This window comes from Marmota monax, unplaced genomic scaffold (assembly GCF_021218885.2).
Source record: "Marmota monax isolate L192 unplaced genomic scaffold, Marmota_monax_Labrador192_F-V1.1 WCK01_AAM20220418_F8-fsc00023, whole genome shotgun sequence".
NCBI classification, from domain to species: Eukaryota; Metazoa; Chordata; class Mammalia; order Rodentia; family Sciuridae; genus Marmota; species Marmota monax.
This window is the reverse complement of record NW_026692907.1, coordinates 921,507-939,161: the sequence shown is the minus strand read 5'-3', so window position 1 is coordinate 939,161 and position 17,655 is coordinate 921,507. Positions and strand designations below refer to the sequence as shown.

General features: G+C 37.8%; 1 long non-coding RNA gene across 2 annotated transcripts in view; it reads right to left on the bottom strand.

Annotated features, from left to right (window-relative positions):
• Window positions 1–17,655, bottom strand: part of LOC131424419 (uncharacterized) — a 116,382-nt gene that overhangs the window by 81,757 nt on the left and 16,970 nt on the right. Inside the window, exon 2 of one of the 2 annotated variants that reach the window (XR_009227379.1) lies at window positions 1,606–4,317. The exons of the other annotated variant lie outside the window; for it this stretch is intronic. This is a non-coding gene — a long non-coding RNA (uncharacterized LOC131424419). Of the gene's footprint in view, window positions 1–1,605; window positions 4,318–17,655 lie in introns of those variants that run through there. 2 annotated transcript variants of the gene reach the window in all.

Here is a 17,655-nt window from a genome sequence, read left to right as displayed (position 1 = left end):
CTGTAAGCATGGTCGAATCCATTACCAAGTTGGACATGACGCCAGCAGACTGGGCTAGCATGTGTAAATCTGTGCTAAATGGAGGACAATATTTGTTATGGAAGGTTGCCAATGAGGAATTTTGCATGGAGACGGCTAGGCGAAATGCAGCAGCCGGTTACCCTCAAAGAAATTTAGATATGTTGTTAGGAAAAGTACCTTATGAGGGTCAACGGCAACAAATTGAATATGATCCTGCTATATATTCACAAATTGCTGCAGATGCAGTTAGGGCATGGAAGACTTTACAAGGACACGGAGATTTACAAGGTCAATTATCTAAGATAATACAAGGAGCTAATGAACCTTATGCTGAATTTGTAGATAGGCTTATTCAAACAGCTACCAGAGTTTTTGGGGACACAGAACAAGCAATGCCATTAATTAAACAGCTAGCCTTTGAGCAAGCAAACAGATGGTGCAAGAAGGCCATTAGACCATGGAAACATGGAGATTTAAACACATATATTAAATTATGTAGAGACATTAATGAACAAGGGCAAGTCTTGGCAGCTGTAGTACAACAGGCTTTAGATGCCAGGCCAAAAACATGCTACAATTGTGAACAAAGAGGACATTTTAAAAGGAGTTGCCCCATAGGAGGAGGGTTTAACAAAGCTAGGTATCAAAGGAGTACAATACCGGGTATTTGCCCACGATGCCGTAAAGGGAGACATTGGGCTAATGAATGCCGTTCTCAAACCACCATAGAGGGTACTCCATTATCAAAAAACGGACAAGGACCAGGTGTTTACCCATGATATCGTGGAGAAAAGCATCGGGCTCCATTGCCAAAAAATGGACAGGGGGGCTCAATGCTCCGGGGCCCACAACCACAAATATACGGGGCACTGGAGGAACCCAGCAACACCATGGAGGAACCCAGTGACATCATCAGGGTAGTGCCCAGGACACATTGTCCATTAGATCTCTCATCAGACAAACCAGAGGAAGTGCAGGATTGGACATCTGTGCCTCCACCAGAGCAGTACTAACTCCAGAGATGGGAGTTCAAATCATTCCCACAGCCGGTAAAAGGGCCTCTTCCCCAAGGAACAGTAGGCATATTATTGGGATGCAGTTCTTCTACTCTAAAAGGACTTATGATAAGTCCTGGGGTAATTGATCCCGATTATGAAGGTGAAATAAAAATTATAGCCAGTTCTCCAAGGGGTATATCAGTAATTTCACCAGGAGATAGAATAGCACAGTTATTAATAATACCCAGCCTGCATGATAAATTTTCCAGTAGTACTATAGAAAGAGGTTCCAAGGGATTAGGCTCCAAAGGTGTAGATTGGGCTATGCTGTCTTTAAATTTAGATTCTCACCCAATGCTAAAACTAAACATTCAAGGATATGAATTTAATGGGCTAGTGGATACAGGTGCAGACCTTAGCATCATATCTCATCAAGAATGGCTGAAACATTGGCCATTACAACAAGCCACTCAAACGCTTCGAGGCCTAGGAGTGGTGACTAATCCCCATAGAAGTGCAATGGTATTAGATTGGAAGGATCCTGAAGGATGTGAAGGAACTATACAGCCATATGTATTGGATCATCTTCCTATAAATTTATGGGGACGAGATATCCTAGATCAATTAGGTTTGACATTAACAAATAACATCAATCCAAATGTGCCCACTATTAGGGCTAGACAAGGTTTTAGGAAAGAAAAAAGATTAGGAGAACAAGAACAAGGTATAGCAGCACCAATTCAAATAGATCAAGGAATAGATAGACATGGATGGGGTTTTCAGAAAGGGTCACTGATACAATAAAAATTACTTGGAAATCAGAAAGACCAGTATGGGTTCCTCAGTAACCCCTGACTAAAGAAAATATACAAGTAGCCAATGACCTGGTCAAACAACAATTAGCAGAGGGACATATACAACCTTCCATATCTCCCTATAATACTCCCATTTTTGTCATTAAAAAGAAATCTGATAAATGGAGATTATTGCAAGATTTAAGAGCCATTAATAATGAGATGGTTATTATGGGACCTGCTCAATCAGGGGTTCCTCAATTGTCTGCTTTGCCAAAAACCTGGCATGTTTTAGCTATAGATATTAAAGATTGTTTTTTTTTTCAATTCAAATTCATCCTGAGGATAGTCCAAGTTTTGCATTTACTATCCCTGCACTGAATCATGAAGGTCCTGATCAGAGATATGAATGGAAAGTACTCCCTCAAGGGATGGCTAACAGCCCAACTATGTGTCAAATTTATGTTAACAAAGCAATCCAGCCACTTAGAAATCAAAATCCTGAACTACAAATATTTTACTATATGGATGATGTATTATTAGCACATAAAGATAAAAGCACATTGCTAGAATGTTATGCCACACTTACAAATTTATTAAAAAAATTACAATGTAGAGATAGCAATAGATAAAGTACAATTAAATTTTCCAATTAATTATTTAGGAGTTCTATTATCCTCAACCATGGTCCGTCCACCAAAAATTCAAATACGAATAGATCAACTCAAATCACTTAACGACTTTCAAAAGTTATTAGGAGACATAAATTGGATAAGGCCTTATCTAGGCATACCAACAGGAGAGTTGGGACCTTTATTTGATATCCTAAAAGGTCCATCAGATCCAAATTCACCCCAAATGTTAACACCTGAAGCAAGAAAGGCATTAAAAATCATTGAAACATATATGGAAAATATGCATTTGGATAGAATTGATATAAGTTTGCCTTTATTATTTATTGTACTACCAACAAAAAATATTCCTACAGGAGTATTTTGGCAAGAAGGTTCATTATTATGGATACATTTATCTTATTCTCCTAATACTATTCTTACTAGGTATCCTGAGGCTGTAGGACAATTGATACTCAAAGGAATAAAAGCAGCAAAGGGAGTGTTTGGAATTTCTCCCAATAAAATTATTACTCCATATACTATGGATCAAATTGATGAGTTAGCTAATGAGTTAAATACTTGGGCAATAATCATGTGTAAATCTAATGTTTCATTTGATAATCACTTACCATCTAATCCTTTGTTGTCTTTTTGGTCATCGCATCCTGTAGTTTTTCCAAAAATGACAAGAAAAACACCTATCATGAATGCTCCAAATATATTCACTGATGGGTCAAATAATGGTACAGCAGCAGTAGTTACACCTGATCAAACTTTTACATTTTTAGTACCCAAACAATCAGCTCAAAATGTAGAGCTTAATGCAGTATTACAAGCTTTTGTGATGTTTAAAGATTCTGTATTTAATTTATTTTCTGATAGTCAGTATATAGTTAATGCTATTGAAGATGCTGGTAGGATTTCCCCTTCCTCTACTGTTTTCTCTTTGTTTTCCACTATACAAAGTCTAATCTGGGACAGAAAAGATCCATTTTTTATAGGACATATCAGGGCACATACAGGATTGCCTGGAGCCCTTAGTTTGGGCAATGATTTAGCAGATAAAACTACACATGACATACATATTTTCTCTACAATAGAAGAAGCTATAATTTTTCATAAAAGGTTCCATGTCAATGCTAATACTTTACAAAAGCATTTTAAAATAACTAAGGAACAAGCTAGACAAATAATAAAACAATGTCAAAATTGTGTGACCTTTTTACCACAAGTTAATCTTGGAGTCAATCCTAGAGGACTGATACCTAACCATATTTGGCAGATGGACGTCACACACTTGCCAGAATTTGGAAAATTAAAATATTTGCATGTTACAGTTGATACTTCTTCCGGATTTTTAATGGGTTCCCTTCATGCCAGAGAAAAAAACTAAAGATATTATAGCTCATTGCTTACAAAATTTTGCCACTGTGGGCGTTCCAAAACAGTTAAAAACAGATAATGGTCCTGGTTATACTTCTACCTCTTTTAAACAATTTTGCTCATTATTTGGCATTACTTATATAACAGGAATCCCATACAATCCACAGGAACAAGGCATAGTTGAAAGAGCTCATCAAACTATTAAAATGTACTTATTAAAGCAAAAAGAGGGAATTGGAAAGGGGTATATATCCCCCAAAGACAAACTTAAAATAACACTTTTTACTCTAAACTTTTTAAATTTGGATTCATCAGGGCTTAGTGCTGCAAAAAGGCATATGTATCCAAAAAATGTACATAAGCCTAAGGTACTTTGGATGGATATTCTAATAGGACAATGGAAAGGTCCTGACCCAGTGATTGTCTGGAGTCGGAGTTCTGTTTGTGTGTTTCCACAGGGAGAACAGCAGCCGATTTGGATTCCAGAGAGACTAACCAAAGCGATTTCTACAGACCAAAAAGAAGATGATGTGACTGAAATCCATAACAGCTGATATCCAGAGTTCCAGCTTGGCTATTCTTACATCTGCAACAGTGGTTCTCCCACACCTGGAGGCTAATGAATAATGAACACCATTAAAGCCTATTTCAAATATAAAAACCTTGGGGCTTGCTTGTGGGAATACCTTCAGACCCATTATGCAAGTTACAGGAAAAAGGATGGGATATCCAAAAAAGAGTCAAACTCAGGTGGTAACCAGGATGTCTTTTTTCAATGTCTATTTTATTATTGCCCTTTCCCACATCATAAAGTTCTATTTTATTTTTTGAGCTCATACAGACCTAGGCTAATGTTTTTCTGATCAGTTTTATTTTTTGACTGTGGAGTTTTTAAACATTGCAATGGAGATTTCACCTGTGTAAAGCTACAAGACCTCTACTATTGTCTTATGTGTTGTATGTTATGTGTGCATACTTGTGTTTTGTGTTGTATGTCTGTATGTGCATATGTCATATATCATATATGGGGAGCGCTCATGAAAAATGGATCCAAAATTTTTTTTATTCACATGATTTATATGGTTTAATTTAAATTAGGTAAACAGCTGTTGAGAATTGTTTTCAAAGGAGGTTAACAGATCTGTTTGTTTACTTTCACCTTTCCTTTTCATTATATTTAAAATTCTGTTCAGGATAATGTAAATTGTTCAGAAAATTGTTTTCTTAGTACCTGTTGGAATGTTACATAATTTTTTTTAGCATCATTGCCAGAATTCCTATCTTCATCCCAGTGCCGGTGAAGACAAAGATAAAAACAAACTACAGCTTCTTCGATAGCTATCACAGTAAACTGTATAAACTGATACATCAATGAATAATAACTCAACAAGTGATGCTCATTCAAGGAGTCAATTTACTTGGGGAGGAAATGGACATACTGATAGATTCCTCTGCTTTGAACTGCTTGCAGAACTTGCCTGGACTATGTATCACTTGTATACATTGTGAACTATCTGTTGGTGCAGCGAATTGTGGTAGTGCTGGAGTATCTTTGCTGATGGTGTCACTGGTGGTACAATTTTTCCAAAGGAGCCATCAATTGGCTTGGTGTCGTGGCATTTCTGAATCCTCCTCCCTTCTGCTAGTGATGGTCTAAAATTTGGGGGCCAACAGAGGTGAGGCAAAGAACCTCACCCCTCCCCCCCCACTGGTGCATAGGCCTATCCACAAGTATGGCTGTATGCTGGACCAGTAGTCAGTGACGGGTAAGATCCAATTGCAATGGTACCAACCTAAGACAGGAGGCTGACGCCTTGAGGTCAGCTCATCTGATGACGGGTAAGGACCATATGTGTATTGGACAACCTAACAGGCATGGTCCCTAAGCCACATTGCTTGTTGTTTAATTAAACAGAAGGGGGGAGATGCTGAGGGCCACAGCCACGTTGGAATGGCCTCTGGCATTTTGCCAATAGTATTGGTTGAGAGGCAAGCCATTAAGATGATGCTGGATTGATTCGGTTGTATATTAGACCTTTACTGTCCACCTTGGCCTGCTACTTTGGAGTTCTGGCGCTACTTTGGAGTTTTCGTGGGGATTCCCGGAGAGTTCCCATTGGTTGGGGAAGTGCTGGAGGAGGGATTTCCAGAGGAGGGATTTCTGGTTGGTGGTTCCTGGAGGAGCCGCATGGTGTTTGGGAGAGTTCCCGGGGAGCGTGTGTGGAGTGTGCTGGTGGAGTTCAGAAATAAAGTTTGTTCCTGCTTCAGTGGCTCATGATTTGTGCCCAGACAGACTGTGGCAATATTTAATAATTCTGTTCAGGATAATGTAAATTGTTCAGAAAATTGTTTTCTTAGTACCTGTTGGAATGTTACATAATTTTTTTTTTAGCCATCATTGCCAGAATTCCTATCTTCATCCCAGTGCCGGTGAAGACAAAGATAAAAACAAACTACAGCTTCTTTGATAGTTATCACAGTAAACTGTATAAACTGATGAATCAATGAATAATAACTCAACAAGTGATGCTCAATCAAGTAGTCGATTTACTTTGGTAGGAAATGGACATATTGATGGATTCCTCTGCTTTGAACTGCTTACAGAACTTGCCTGGACTATGTATTACTTGTATGCATTGTGAACTATCTGTTGGTGCAGCGAATTGTGGTAGTGCTGGAGTATCTTTGCTGATGGTGTCACTGGTGGTACAATTTTTCCAAAGGAGCCATCAATTGGCTTGGTGTCATGGCATTTCTGAATCCTCCTCCCTTCTGCTAGTGATGGTCTAAAATTTGGGGGCCAACAGAGGTGAGGCAAAGAACCTCACCCCCCGCCACTGGCACCAAGGCCAAATTTGGGGGCCAACAGAGGTGAGGCAAAGAACCTCACCCCCCCACTGGTGCAAAGGCCTATCCACAAGTATGGCTGTATGCTGGACCGGTAGTCAGTGACGGGTAAGATCCAATTGCAGTGGTACCAATCTAAGACAGGATGCTGATGCCTTGAGGTCAGCTTATCCAATGACGGGTAAGAACCATATGTAGTATTGGACAACCTAACAGGCACGGTCCCTAAGCCACATTGCTTGTTGTTTAATTAAACAGAAGGGGGGAGATGTTGAGGGCCACAGCCGAGTTGGAATGGCCCCTGGCATTTTGCCAATAGTATTGGTTGAGAGGTGAGCCATTAAGATGATGCTGAATTGATTCAATTGTATATTAGACCTTTACTGTCTGCCTCGCCCCCGCTACTTTGGAGTTCTCGCGCTACTTTGGAGTTCTCATGGGGATTACTGGAGAGTTTGCATTGGTTGGGGAAGTGCCGGAGGAGGGATTTCCGGTTGGTAGTTCCTGGAGGAACTGTGTGGGTGGCGTTTGGGAGAGTTCCCGGGGAGCATGTGTGGAGTGTGCTGGTGAAGTTCAGAAATAAAGTTTATTCCTCTTGAGTGGCTTGTGATTTGTGCCCAGCCAGACTGTGGCAGGTGAGCACTCTACACTGAGCCACAACCCCAGCCCCATCCCTAGACCTTTTAATTTTTTATTTTGAGACACTAAATTGCTTAGGGCCTCACTAAATTGCTCAGGCTCATCTTGAACTTGTAATTCTCCTGTCTTAGCCACCTGAACCTCTGAGATTACAGGCATATGTTTCTGCACCTGGACAGACTGGGTAATTTATGAAGAAAAAAAATATACAGAAATATTTCATAGTTATGGAGGCTGGGAAAACTAAGATCAAGGTTCTCGCAGGATTGGGATCTGTTCAAGGCTGTTCTTTGCTTCCAAGATGGCACTTTTTTGCTGTATTCTCTAGAGAGAAGGAACTCTTATTTCCTCACATGGTAGAAGAGATGGAAGGGGCCAAAAAGGCAAACTTGCTCCATCAAAATCTACCCCCTGCCCTGTTTTTTGTTTTGTTTTGGTATTGGAGATTGAACTCAGGGATGCTCTACCACTGAGCTATATCCCCAGCCCTTTTTATTTTTTATTTTGAGACAGAGTCTATGTAGCCCAGGCTGGCATTCAACTTGCCATCCTCCAGCCTCAGCTTCCCAAGTTGCTGGGATTATAGGTATGTGCCACTGGCTTTCATCAGACCTGTTTATGAGGGCACCTGATCCCATTCATGAGTGCAGAGCCCATGTGACCTCATTATCTCCTAAAGGCCACACCTCTTTTTTTTTAAGTTGTAGATAGATAAATACCTTACTTTATTTATTTTTACGTGGTGCTGGGGATTGAAGTCAGTGCCTCACATGTGCACGACAAGCGCTCTACCACTGAGTTACAACCCCAGTCCAAGGCCACACCTCTTAATACAGTTTCTACATGAATTTTGGAGAAGACATAAATATTAAAACCCTATCACACTTTACAGGTAACTAGTGTCTTCATGCTGTCATAGAGCATGTTTTGCCTTCCCCAACATTAAAATTACCATACTCTCAGATCCGACAACAGGATAGATGCTATTAAACTATTCCTCTATTAAGATGATCTAAAAGATAATGATTTAATAAGTCATTATTCCTGGAGAACTAGTATTAAATAGAAGTCTTCTGAAACTGAAGTCCTTAATGTGGTAAGCTAGCAGAAAATAACAAGTAAGTCCCCTATGTATATTTCATTAGATCACTCAACAGTTTACTAGGTCTTTTTATTCATTCATTGAATTAATAAGTACTTCCTGAGCACATACTGCATGTTAGCCACAAGGCCTATATTGGGCATATAGTAATAAACAAAAGAGCACTGTTTTTTTTAGAAGCTATTTTTATTTTATTTTACTTTATATTTAATTTCATTTCATTTTATAGTGCTAAAAATTAAGCCCAGGGCCTTGTGCATGCTAGGTAAGTGCTCTACTACTGAGCTACATCCCCAGTCCCAAATCAATTTTTAAAAGGTATAATTCAAAGTAGAAAAAGTATATAAAGTCCCTTGGAATAAATCTAACAAGTTTGTGCATATCTTTTAGGGAGAATTTTATACAAAATTATTGAAAGATATTAAAGACTGAAATAAACAGAGAGTGTACCTCTTTAGTACAGAGACTTAATGTTATAGATTGTCAATTACCATAAGATTAAAACACTAGGGGCCAGAGGTATAGCTCAAAGATAGAGTGCACACTTAGCATGAACAAGTCTCTGGGTTCTATCCCCAGCAACACACACACACACACACAAATACAGAAGAATATATTATGCTGCAATATTAATAGTGGTAGTCTCTGGGTTGTTGGACTGTTTTATGTTTTTCTTTTTGCTTATCAATATTTTCTTTTTATAATGCACATCTATACTTTTATCATAAAAATACTTTAGAAGTATCCATTACCCTCACATTTATGCATAGATCCAATGCAATTCCAATTAAATTAGATTTTTTCCCCATGGAACTTAAGCTCTTTCCTGGAAGACCCAAGAAAATTCCAAAGAATGAGATAGCTCTGCCCTACCAGATATCAAAATTTGTTATAGAGATGCTCAAATGAAGACTATAGAGTTTCCAAAGGTATAGAAAAGTACACAGAGAATCCAAGAAAAGTCTAATACAAAATGAAAACACTTTTTTTGTCCTAGGAAGTATTTTCAAATTAGTTATAAAAAGCTAAAGACTATTCAATAACTGATTCTCTCTGAGGTAAAAAATTAGCTTTGATGCCTACCTTCCACCATGCACAGACATCAATTCTAAGTATATTTAAGACTTGTCTTAGTATATTAGAGCTTCTATAACAAAATACCTTACACTATGTAATTTATAGATAATAGAAACTTATTTCTCACAGTTTCGGAAAGTCCAAGATAAAGGTGCAGGCAGATTCAGTGTTTGGTGAGGGCTGGCTTTCTTTGCTTCAATAATAGCATCTTGCTGCATCCTCACATGGGAGGAACAAATGCTGTGTTCTTGCTTGGTGGGAAGGAAAAAGAGACAAGAGCACTCCCTTCACTTTTTTTTTTTTTTAAATAAAGGGATACTAATCCCATTCATGAGGGCAAAGGCCTCATCTCACTTTTCAAAAGGCTTCATCTCTTAATACTATCACACTGGATATTAAGTTCCAACATAAGAATTTTGGGAGAGAAGAACATACATTCAGACCATGGCAAGACTTATATAGGAAGGTGTTCAAGTTTATAGTATAATGTAAAACAATGGAATTTTTGAAATACAAAATAAGAAATATGTTTGACTTCAGGGCAGAGAAAGATTTCTTATACAGGTACCAAAAGTGCAAACCATAAAGGAAAATAGTTCCAATTCAAACACAGTAAAAGTAACAACTGTGTACACCAAAAGATACCTCATAATGAATATAAAAACAAGGCACTAAGGGGGAGAAGGTATTTATAAGACATACAACTGACTAAAGAGAAGCAGAAAAATAAATGTAAGGAAAATAATTTCTTAGAAGAGGTAATATAGATAAACAAAAAGCATATGAGAAGACATTCAATCATGTTAGTAACAGGAAATGCAAATTAAAACCATAAGATACTATTTCTCACTGAAAAAAAAAATTGCAACCTCTGGGGCTGGAAGTGTAGTTCATTGGTGGAGAATTTGCCTAGCATCTGTGAGGCCCTGGGTTTGATCCCAACCACCACTTAAGAAAAAAAAAATTAGAAAGTCTGACAATGCCAAATGTTAGATTGTAGAACAAGATGAACCCTCACTTAATGCTAGTTGCAGTGTAGATAGTATGACTTTGGAAAATAGTTTCTTATTATCCATTATAGTTTAACTTGCACCTATGATTCAGCAATTACATATATATCATATGCATTCTTGTAATAAGAGATACTCACAAAAATATTCACAGCAGTATTGTTTCTGAAATATAAAAACTTGGAACCAGCCCAAATGTCCATTAATTATAGATTGGATAAATATATTGTGATTAGGTCATACAAAGGGACATTATACAGAACTGATTATGAATGAACAAGCTACTGCTTGTTTATTCATGAACTACTCTAATGAATGAGCCAAAAGTCAAATTGCAAAAAGATATACACTGTATGATTCCATTTCTATAAACTTAAACAGGCAAAACTAAGCAAGATATTTTGTCTAGATATCTTCTGTTTGAGCCTCTACATACTTCTCTGATTTCTAGGAGGCTGAACTACATAGGTCACACCAATGGGCTTCTTTGACTTCTCACTTTGGTTAGGTTTCATTGAAAGGAGGCAGCACAGAAGTTTAGAGAACTAAAGGACAGTAGGATTGATTTTTTTTTTTTTTTGAGAGAGAGAGAGAGAGAGAGAGAGAGAGAGAGAGAGAGAGAGAATTTTTTAATATTTATTTTTTAGATTTTGGCAGACACAACATCTTTGTTTGTATGTGGTGCTGAGGATCGCATGCCAGGTGAGCGCGCTACCGCTTGAGCCACGTCCCCAGCCCAGTAGGTTTGATTTTATTCTCTGTTATTCTCAGTGGGGGTTGATGTACACTGGCTGGGTTCCCTCTTCTGTAGGTATCAGCCCCTATCAAGTACTCCTCCCAACTGTCTCTGATTTCCTGTTATAACTCTCTCCCCTCCCTTTCAAGCCTAGAGTAATAAGACCTCTTATCAGCCTCAGGCTAATATCTTATTCGGTGTTCTTACCATACCCTGCTGGCACCCTTGTAAACAGTTTTTTTAATAAACTCTCCTCAAATTATCCTAATTTGACTGTACCATCTGTTTCCTGCCAGGACCCTGACTGATAAAAAATTGCTTAGTATTTCACAGAAACTGTGGTAAAACTTATAAAGAAATGCAAGGGAATCATTGAAATGAAAAGTTGTGCCACAGTTGTGTACAATGAATCAAAATGCATTCTGCTGTCATATATACCTTATTAAAATAAATAAATTAATTAAAAATGCAAGGAAATTATTAATACAAAATTCAGAATAGGTGTTATCTCTGTGGGAGAGGAAAACATGATATAAAAATTACATGGGAACTCATTATGTTCTGGTAATATTCTATTTCATAAGCAAGGCTGTTTGTAGATTTATGTTTGCTTTATGATTATTCTTTGTGATTATTTTTAGTATGGCCCCATATGTTGTACACAATCTTCTCTATGATATTTTTACAATAAAAATTAGCATAAATATGATAAACAATGACTAGAGGACTGGGAATGTAGCTCAGTGGTACAGCACTTGTCTACCATGTATGAGGTCCCAGATTCCATCACCAGCACAGCAAACCAAACAAACAAAAAGCAGAAAACTAAAAACAAAAAAACTCCCACCAGAAGGTAAAGTTGTGAAAGCAGAGATTTTTGTTATTTCTTTGCTAGAACAATGCTGACACATAATAAGTACTCAATAAGTATGTGATGAACCTTCACTGAAACAACATCTGACTTTGGCCTAGGACCTCCAAATCTCTATATAGAGTTGAGGAGGCTTCATTTATATCTTTTTTTCCCCTTTCTTTTAAAGACTAAATCCTGCCGCACAAGCCAAAAAGAGCTTCCTTTATTCTTTCTTCCTTGTTAGAAGCTCCACAGACTCTGCCTATTTCCCTCTCTTTTTGGTGTCTGTTACTGTACACTACTTTTGGGTTACTCTGCCACCCCTCCTCTCCATGCACATCCCAATCTGACTATGGTATTGGGTACACTCTCTCTTCATCTTCTTCTTGCTTAGACAGCAAGCTCAAAGGGTCCTTTTGTTTAAAATATTTTTATTGCCTATGTTTTTGGAGAAACAAAAAAGAATAAAAAAAATAGAAATAGTTACAAATGTCTTGATTCCCAGACTGTAGTTTGACTTCCTTGTAGGTAGTAAGTTTCAATTTTGGGTTTGGCCATTGAAACTTCTAAATCTGGGTTGGTCCTTGAAGAAGGATGTTGGTGGAATAACAGTAAATAATTGTTTCTCTGAGGACCTCCAGAAAGGGTTGTTTCTCATTCCAGGAAGGATTCATTTGGAGCTTTATACTACTTGACTCAGACTCTCTTTCCCAGGGTTTTTTCTTCAACATCTGACAGTGTATAATGGGATAGTTTTAAACGCAGGCAGATCAGCATAAGAAAAATAAAACTATACTTCTAAATTGTTTACCACAGAATACTAGTCCTATGGAATATGCACTGCTCCAAAAAAGGGTAGGAAGTTTTATATCCAAACAACTTTGGGAAATGTTGTATACTGCATTATATTGGAGAATCAAAATGTATGTTAACAAATTTATTTTTTTAAATATTTATATTTTTAGTTGTAGTTGGACACAATACACTTATTTTATTTATTCATTTATTTTTATGTGGTGCTGAGGATCAAACCCAGGGCCTCGTACATGCGAGGTGAGCACTCTACCGCTGAGCCACAACCCCAGCCCCTGTTAGCAAATTTAAAACCCTGAGAATCAGATTTATTTTGTTTTAACCCTATGTTTCTCAAGTTTATTTGACCATTAAACCTCTTTTCTGTATATCTATTAAAACTTTGCTAAAGTTGCACTGAACACACTTTGAGGAAATTTAACTTGTATTAGAAAAGTAGAATAGGTAACCAGGGATATATTTCACAGTAGAGAGTGTACTCAGCATCTGCAAAGATGTAGGTTTGGTCCCTGGCACCAAAAATTAAATAATAAGTAAATAAATACATAGAAAGTAGAATAAAGTCTGTATTAATCTGCTAGGTCCACCACCACAAAATATCACAGACTTTGTGTGTTAAGCGACAGAATTTATTTTATCACAGTTCTGGAAGCTGGAAGTCAAAGATCGAGGTGTCAGCAGGTTTGGTTTTCCTAAGCTGCAGATGGCTACCTTCTTGCTGAGTCCTCACATGGTCTTTTCTCTGACACTTGCCTTCTTGGTGTTTCTGTCTCTTATAGGGACACCAGTTATATTGAATTAGGGCTTCATTTTTATGACCTCCTTTACCTTAATTATAGTCTTATATATCTTCAGATATAGTTACTTTGAGGGTTAGTACGTTAACATATGAAGAGGGAGGCACAATTCTGTCCATTATAGGGTCACACATACCTTTATTCTTTCCCTTTTGCTTCATACTTACACAATTCATCACAATAAGGTAGGGGAAACATATTCACCAGATCTTAGTGTTTCTTATGTGGGGCACGAAAATCAAGAATATGGTGCAGCTTCCCATGATTCAATTATACATGAATGGAGTACTTACTCAGTAGAAATCATTTTGCTAAGCAATTCTAGAGGTTACAAAGGTGTTGGGACAAACACTAGGTCCAGCTTTCAGAAAGTTAGGAGCTTACCCAGGACTATCAGTAAAACCTGTTTTCTCTACCTTCATACTTTCCCCCATTCTTTAACAAAAATTTTGGGTCAAAACCTTCAGACTATTATTAGTTTTTAGTCCCAAAATCACATGGAATCCTTAGTGATTTTTTTAAAAAAATTTTTTAATGGTAGGTAGACACATTTATTTTATTTTATTTATTTATTTTCATGTGATGCTGAGGATCAAACCCAGTACCTCACATGTGCTGGGCAAGTGCTCTACCACTGTGCCACAACCCCAATCTGGCTCCTTAGTTTTATGGTCAATAGAGACTCATAATATGAGTCTTTAGAATCAGAATTATAAATTTTTTGATTTTGACCCCCTTGGTTACTAACATATGATGATATAATCTGGAAAAATCAATATGGAAAGACCTTTTTATCTTTTTAATTGTCAGTGGACCTTTATTTTATTTATTTATATGTGGTGCTGAGAATTGAACCCAGTGCCTCACCCATGCTAGGCAAGCACTCTACCACTGAGCCACAACCCCAGCCCGACAGACACTATTTTTCATGACCATCATTCAATTTAATCTTTTTAAAAATTTTTTTTAGTTGTTGTTGGACCTTTGTTTTATTTATTTATTTTTTATGTGGTGCTGAGGATCAAACCCAGGACCTCACACATGCTAGGCAAGCGCTCTACCACTAAGCTACAGCCCCAGCCCTCCATTTAATCTTAAAGTGGCCCTTTAAGAAAGCACAGATGTACAACCCACAATGAGGAGGAAAGAAAGGTACAACTGAGAAAGCCAAGAATGGTTTCTAAGGACATGCATGTGATGGGGCAAGGGGGGTTAAGCTTGAGCTAATTTTGATGAATGGGTACTATTTTACAGATGCAGAAACTGAAATCCAGAAAGAGAAAATGACTGATTTAAGATCACTCAGCTAGCCAGGTACACTGGCACAGGCCTATAATCCCAGTGGCTCAGGAGGCTGAGACAGGAGGATCCCAAGTTCAAAGCCAGCCATTGATGGGGAGTATTTGAACCTAAAAAGAAAGAGGTTCACTCTGAGAAACTAGCCAAGTTGAGGAAGTGGAAATTAGCAGGCTGTCTGGCATATGAGCAGTGAAAAAACATCCAATAAGTACGGACCACTTTGCACATTGGTCCTGCAGTAGATCATGAGAGACTGAAACTTCACACTAACTGGGGTTAATTCTTGGGAAGTACAAAAGGTTCAGACACAAATTCAAGGACAGGGTTGCAGTGTAAAACCAATTTCAATTAAAAAGTTGATTTGTTAAGAACCTAGTTCAGCATTCCTCAAAATGTGGGCCTATGAATCTGGTTTTGTTTTGTTTTTATTGCAAACTATCTTCCTTGATGTTTGTTAAGACCTCTGAAGTTTGAGACCTATTCCTTGACCAGTGATGTGGTGGGAGGCAGGCTCAGAGTAATGCTTTGAGCACTAGGTGTTACACACTTTGTTAATAGGAAAACAACAACAACAACAAAAAACAATGCATGGTGGCTCCAGAGTGACTCCCTCATTTTCAACATTACCTAGATAACATTTGTTAAGCCTTGCCATGGGCCAGCCAGTTTTATCATTTAATTCTCAAAATATTTATATGTCTATGAAATAAATTCAATTATCCTCATTTTATACATGAGGAAATTGAGGCACATTGATAATATCTAACTATGTCTCACAGCATTAAAGCCAATATTTGAATCTAGCTATTCTGAGTATAGCTTCCAATTTACTGCAATTGCTTAATGTTAGTTCATTCATTTAAAAATATTTGCCAAGCACCTAGTGTGCACTAGGATTTATGAATAAATGAAAAAGTAATTAATAAAAAAGTAGAGTAATTTTCTAATCTACATGACAGCAAGAAAGATAATTGAGATGAAACTCAGGGAATCGTTTCCTAGAAGTACTGAGTCATTCATTCAACAAATATTACTGAGTTCTTAGTGTGTGCTACATATAATGATAGTAACTGAGGATAAGGATATGAATTTGGACTAGTGGAGCTTAGCAGGAGAGAAAAAACAAATAACCAATAACTCAAACATCATAGTTAAAAACACATCACAGGGGCTGGAGTTGTAGCTCAGTGGTAGAGCACTTGCCTAGCAAGAATGAGGCACTGGGTTCGATCCTCAGCACCACATAAAAATAATAAATAAATAAATATTAAAAAAAAATACCATAGCAAGGAGTAGTGGCACATGCCTATAATCTCAGTAGCTTGGGAGGCTGAGGCAGTAGGATCTCGAGTTCAAAGCCAGCCTCAGCAACTTAACGAGGCCCTAAACAATTTAGCAAGCAAGACCCTATCTCAAAATAAAATATTAAAAAGGTTGGGAATGTAGTTCAGTGGTTAAGTGCCCCTGGGTTCAATCCCTGGTACCTCATCAAAAAAATATACCACAAAAATAGCCAAGTAACACAGGCACAGAAAGGAGGGGAAGGGCTGGTTTGTTCTCAGGGCAAGTTCTTAGTCACTGATGATAGCATTTTGGAGCTAACATACCTAAATTCCAACAGGTGCTCCCATGTCTCTCTGGGTTTATTTATTTATAAATATTCATTAAGCACCTTTATTAAAAATCTTATTTATTAAGATCTACTACATGCCAGATTAAGTAATATGTGAAAGGATCTTGTTTAATTCTTAAAGAAACTCAGTGGAGTAGACATTATTAATCCTATTTTACAGATGCAGGAACTGAAATCCAGAAAGAGAAAATGACTTATTTAAGATTACTCAGCTAGCCAGGTATAATGAATGGCACAGGCCTATAATCCCAGTGGCTCCAGAGGCTGAGACAGCAGGATCCCAAGTTCAAAGCCAGCCTCAGCAATGGCTAGGTGCTAAGAAACTCAGTGAGATCCTGTCTTTAAATAAAAAATACAAAGTAGGGCTGGGGATGTGGCTCAGCACTCAATCCCTGTTACAAAAAAAAAAAAAAAAAAAATCACTCAGCTAACATAATATGAGCCTGGTCCATCTAATTCCCAAATCTATGTTTATAACCAGTGAATTTCAATGCCTCTTTTTAAAATTTTTTTATTTATAGTTGGACACAATACCTTTATTTTATTTATTTATTTTTATGTGGTGCTAAGGATCGAACCCAGGGCCTAGAATGTGCTAGGCAAGCACTCTACCACTGAGCCACCACCCCAGTCCTCATTGCCTCTTGATCCCAATTGATACTTTAAATTACACTGGGTTTAGCAACAACTGGTCTTAAATTCCTTCATTTTTCTCTATTCCATTGTTATTGCTGCAACTTACAACATCAACTCTTACCTCACCAGAGGGCATGGTGGTCAAGAAAATACACTCTAGAAACAGACTATGTCTGTTCTGGCTCAGTTTTTCACAAACTGTGTGACTTTAGGAAAATTATCCAATCTCTCTGTATCACAGATTCCTCATCTGTAAAGGAAGGATACTTCATAGGGCTTCTGTGAGCATTAAATATATATAAACTGTGTAGGAGTGTGGGAGACCAACCTTGCATGTGACTGAGTCATACTCCCCAGCTGGGTGCTGAGGCACTCCGTCACAGAAATGTGGCAGAGCTTTCCC